Source organism: Triticum aestivum, chromosome 1A, assembly GCF_018294505.1.
Source record: "Triticum aestivum cultivar Chinese Spring chromosome 1A, IWGSC CS RefSeq v2.1, whole genome shotgun sequence".
Lineage (NCBI taxonomy): Eukaryota > Viridiplantae > Streptophyta > Magnoliopsida > Poales > Poaceae > Triticum > Triticum aestivum.
The window spans coordinates 584,077,603-584,083,602 of NC_057794.1; positions in this window are offsets into that span (position 1 = coordinate 584,077,603).

The following is a 6,000-nucleotide window of genomic DNA, read 5'->3' on the forward strand; positions in this document are numbered from 1 at the left end:
TTGTCACAACATTCAAAGAGTACATACTTCCGTGTGATTTGTGTGATATGTATCATTCTTTCATACTCTATTTATATGAAGGTTCTTTCTGTTATTTGCAACCTCTGTTAACGTTATTTCAGATGGCATAAAAGTCTTAATTCTACCAACTTCTCATTTCATTCACTTGATGTTTTGTCCGATATTCCACTTTCCCCTGATATTTCTTAGTTTCACTCTATGCCTTCACTATAATCACCTCAATCAGTGTATACTCATGCTTAAGATGATTCCACTTTGCATAATCAGCACCTGTCATCTTTTGTGCTAATAGATGAACAAAATGATGTCGATTTGAGCCAACGTGCACCGACAACTCACGTGACTAATTTCGCTGCATTCATTAGTGGCACAACAATAATTCATGAAAATTTAGTGGCAGATTTCCGATATCCCAAGTGCATACTGGCACAGACCAAATTTTGCCTAATTACTGTGATGATATTCAGATCTTTATTTTTTTCAACAAAGTAGATTTCATTGACTCAAAATAAAGCATCAAATAGATCCAAACACACTACAAGAAATATGTCAACTAGTGACCTTCTGTCAGTGACTCTGGAAGAAATGGTCATAGATCTATGACCACTTCAGACCAATTGGTCAAAAGCTGTTCGGGGGGCTCCAAACCCTAAACCATTGCGACCATTTTGGTCAGAAAGGTCGTAATTTCCTTACATGAAATGGTCATAAAGCAAACAGCGCTAGTCCGCTGCCTTATTTCTAGTTGTTAACGACCAATATAGATGGTCATAGCCTTGTAAATTGTGGTGGGTTGCTATGACTAGGCACCACCTCATCAGTTTTGCCTATGTGTCATGTCCATGTGGCAGTTTTTGCCCTAGGTTGTGAAGCAACCTATATTTCTGTCATTCCCAAAATTCCCAAAAAAATCTCATAAATTCTTTGGGTCATATCTTCGTCAAATATGTAAAAACCTTCCTTGCCTAGTTCAAAAATAATTCAAAAATATTCATTTTCCTATTTTTTTCAGAACAACAGTTTGTGAAGGAAGTACCACTTTGGCATGTCCAAATAGTATCCATTTTCTACTGTGCTTTCCTATGCCCAAATAACCATCCTCCACCAAATGCCAGCTCAATCCATTCATTATTTTGAGCCGAGCTTCAACATTCGTAGTTATGTCCAGTGTGGTAATTTGCAAAGCAAGTACCACCTAGGCTCTCCTTTTGAGCTGAAAATTTGTGAAGACGGTCTTCTTAGTAACTGATCATCCTCAGTCAAAACTCACGCCCATTAGCCATGTACATTTCCCGTACCGCTAATCAAACACTTGGCTGCTAATTCATGTTTGAGCATCGATCGGTCTCCTCATGAGAATCTTATGTTGTAATTTTCTTCCTAGCACCTACCTGGGGAGTGCCCAACCCACTAGACATGCCTAGGCTACCCAGAACACATGGCAACGCCACGGTCACGTGGTGACCACGCGGCGGGCATGCGAGTTTACGCGCTCTAGAGTTGGGGGCCTCGGCCACCACCCAAACCTCGACGTATCGCCACCAAACCATGTATTTATGATTAAATAGGTACTTATGTAACTAGAAATGATTTTTGGAAAAAATAAATAGCAAACTATGAGGCAGTTGCAGTTCAAATTTGACCCGCTTCCAGCTGAATCAGCGGAAATTTGTCTTTTTCACGAGGGGTGGATCAAAACTTTTTACACCCAACCAATTTGTCAATTGTGCATTAATATGTCCTAGTATTTTAGAAAATTGATTTGGTCCAATTTTGCAACAATTATTTGGGAGGTCCTTCACAAAAAAACCTCCTTTTGGGCACTCGAAAAATGGAAAATGGTTTTTTCATTCAAAGAAAATGAAAACTTCCTTAGGCAACATTGTTTGCCATTCTAATATGCACCCTTGTGCACAATATGAGATCATTTGAACAAATTATGCCATGAATGTGGCCATAAGATTGATCATTTGGCTTGAAAGCCATTGATCTTCATACGTGATAGCTCGTTTCTGAGAACACTTTTTTAAAATAATTGCCGTATTACAAGTTTGTTATTTTTCCTGTGAACTTGACCACATATAATGACACAATGCGATGGTTTCCCAATTTTTTGATTTTTTTTGAATTTTTTATGCCCGTTTCAAAATGCGGTCAAAATGGCGGGAATAACTGTTCCTAGCTAGTGGTTGAATCTTGGAATTTTTTTGGTGTTTCTCTAATAGATACTTATGTACCTAGAAATGATTTTTGGAAAAAATAAAGAGCAAACTATGAGGTAGCTACAGTTCAAATTTGACCCGCTTCCTCCTGAATCGGCGGGAATTTATCTTTTTCACGAGAGGTGGATCAAAACATTTTACACCCAACCATTTGGTCAATTGTGCATTAAATATGGCCTAGTATTTTATAAAAATGATTTGGTCCAATTTTGCAACAATTATTTGGGAGGTCCTTCACAAAAAAACCTCCTATTGGGCACTCGAAAAATGGAAAATGGTTTTTTCGTCCAAAGAAAATGAAAACTTCCTTAGGCAACATTGTTTGCCATTCCAATATGCACCCTTGTGCATAATATGAGATCATTTGAACAAACTATGCCATGAATTTGGCCATACGATTGATCATTTGGCTTGAAAGCCCTGAATCTTCATGTGCGATAGCTCATTTCTGAGAACACTTTTTTAAAACAATTGTCGTATTACAAGTTTATTATTTTTCCTGGAAGCTTGGTCATATATAGTGACACAATGCGAAGGTTTCCCAATTTTTTGATTTTTTTTGAATTTTTTATGCCCGTTTCAAAATGTGGTCAAAATGGCATGACCGTTCCTAGCTAGTGGTTGAATATTGGAGTTTTTTGGTGTTTCTCTGATTAAATAGATACTTTTTTACCTATAAATGATTTTTGGAAAAAATAAAGAGCAAACTATGAGGTAGCTGCAGTTCAAATTTAACCCGCTTCCAACTGAATCGATGGAAATTTGTCTTTTTCATGAGAGGTGGATCAAAAAATTTCACACTCAACCATTTGGTCAATTGTGCATTAAATATGGCCTAGTATCTTAGAAAAATGATTTGGTCCAATTTTGCAACAAATATTTCGTAGGTTCTTCACAAAAAACCTCATTTCGGGCACTCGAAAAATAATTAAAAATAGCTAGAAAGATCAGAAATGCATACAAATTGGTGATCACCCATAAAATCTGGTCTAACTTGAGTGAAAAATTTAGTTGTGCCATTTTGCAAAATATTTTGAAAGTTGCTTCACAAAATTCCCCTAGTTTTAGTACTTAGAAACTATTTTAAATCACAAAATTTCTGAACCAATCATGGCTCTTCTCACGGATCACTCCACTGGCCGATCTGAACCGTCCGCATCACGGATCACCTGTCCCAACCCAACCCAAACCCTAGCAGCAACCCAATTCCCCTCTCCCCCTGCCGCCGCCTGTCTCTCCCCCTCTCCTCGATCCAGATCGACTCCCTCCGTCGCCTCCCCGAGACCCACAACCCCAAGCCGCTCTCCTAAGTGCGTCGAGCCGCCGCTATCGCTGCTGCTTTGTCCCTCTGCATCGCCCGCATCCAGCCGCGCCATGGCTTCTTGCGTCACCGGATCCGACCTCCACCAGTCTGCCGCCGTGCCAATCAGGATGCCACCACCATGCGGTCCCTGACCCCGCACCCCACGGCGGCCGGAGACGATGGCGAGGAAGGGCCCGGTCCCCTGACGAATCCTCCTCCCTCCATCACCCGGGCCCGACACCCAGGCCCAGCATGCGCCACCGCCATGGAATTCGTCGCTGGGACGGATCTGGGGAAGATATTGGGCGTGTTCTACCAGGCCGAGGACGGGGAGCAAAGCGACGCCTCCTCGCTCTGCTCGCCACCTCCCTCGCCGTGCTCGACGCCATGCAAGATCCGCCTCTCTCTCCTCCTCCTGGTCTCTCTCTGTTGCTTGGTTTGATTTTGCTGATGCGGTTTACTTCCTCCCCTCCCTAATGCATGCGCGTAGGTGCACCGCCTAGTAGGAGACCACGGCTCCGTCTGCTTCTTCTGTGGTTGTGTGGCCGACGACGACGACGCGGCCGTGCGGTCGGTGCCCTCTGACACCGTCCGACGCGATGGCTCCCATCAAGAAGGCAGTACGAACCCTAATCGATCCCCACCCGCCGCTCCTCCCATTTCGGCCTGATTCGTTCCCTGGTGGTTATCTCGCTGTGTCTTTCTTTCCGAGAGATCTTCTCACTGTTTTTCGATTGATGGATGCACTCTTCAGAAGAAGAGCGGGGAGAACATCAACAACAAGATGCAGCTGGTGATGAAGAGCGGCAAGTACACGCTCGGCTACAAGACCGTCCTCAAGACGCTGCACAGCTCCAAGGGTATGGATCTTTTTGTCACTGTTGATTGATTTATCGTTGTGCCTGATCTGCTAGTTCCTTTGTCTGCTGGATCCGAAGGGTAGTACTATAACATACGCTCGGGACCGTGTTAATTCCTGAGATTCGTGATTAGCTTTTGTAGAATGAGGTGGTTAATATCTGTTTTGTGGCTGTTAATTGCTTGTTGTACTTATTTGTGAGATAAGCTGAACTGTGTACATATTTGCTTCACGTGTGTAGTGATACCCACTGAAGTTTGTAGCACTGAAACTTTTAGTTCGTAGAATTGGGATTGAAGTTTACCTCTTTGACTTGCTTTTGTCGTGCCTTAGAGGCGAATGCATTGTCTGAGGCAATTGCATCTTTGTTGGGTAGTCTGGAGTTTAAAACTGGTATAGCAAGATGGATTTTGCTTTCCATTTAGGGCATTTATAGATAGTTTGTCTCTAATTTTCATTTCTACAAATTTATTCCAGTGGTTTGTGCTTTTGTAATGATATTTAGTTTTTGTTGTGTTAGAATATTTGACTATAGAACGGGACTGAAATTTGGCTCCTTGACATCTTTTGCCGCCATGATGAATGCAGTGCCCTAGAATCATTTCAGCCTACCTTTTAACACTTCTACATGTTTCATTATCTGGGGAACAATTGGAGGATGAAATATTTTTTGTTATATGATGAAAATATTCTCTATTGTTCTATGAAACTAGTTGCATGGAATCACCTATGCCCCAGGATGGCATTGCTATATTCGTTGCATTCATAAGATTACTGTAGTGTTCACCTGTTTACATGAACACTTTTTTAAAATAATTGCTATATTCGTTACATGAATGCATATGTTCGTGGTCGCGCTTGCCACTGCCCTCTCCTCAAGGGCATGTATCATTTCTTAAACTCTGCTATCTTTTCCCAAGTCTTTATTATCTTGCCTAGCCTTGTACTAATATGTATTGTTTGCTGCTAATTACCCAAGATAGTGCCTGATGTTAAGGATAACCTGAGAACACATGCCTAAGTTTATAAGATATGACATGTGACAGTGTTGCTGCTGTTTGAATGCTTCTACTGCTAGCTGCTTGCTTGAATAGGTGTGCACTTGTGCTGGTGGTGGTGCTGCTACTGCTCATTCTTGTGCTGCTAACAAAATTGAATATAATCATTCTTGTTGGATCATGCAGACATGTATGTGCTGCTAATTCTTGTGCTGCTAACACATTCTTGTACTGCTCATTCTTGTGATGCTTAAGTTGTTGATTGCCTAATTTTATTCATCGTCTCCGGAATAAATTCATTTGATTGCCTACTACATCTCCACTTAAATACTCATAATGCTACTGTCTAGGTTTTGTTCAATTGGACTGACTACATATCTCTTGTTAAAATTATGGTCTTGATCTTTTGTTTAAACCTGAGACATCATGCATAACTAGCTCTTCCTTTTCAGTCTAAACCTGAGACCTCTTTTGTTCTATATTCAGATCTGACTGATGGCCACAGTGCTGTTTTGCTGTGATTGATAAACCTGAGACTTCTTTTTATTGTAATATTGAAGTTGTTTGGTTCTGGCCTCAGCAGCAGTACACTCTAAT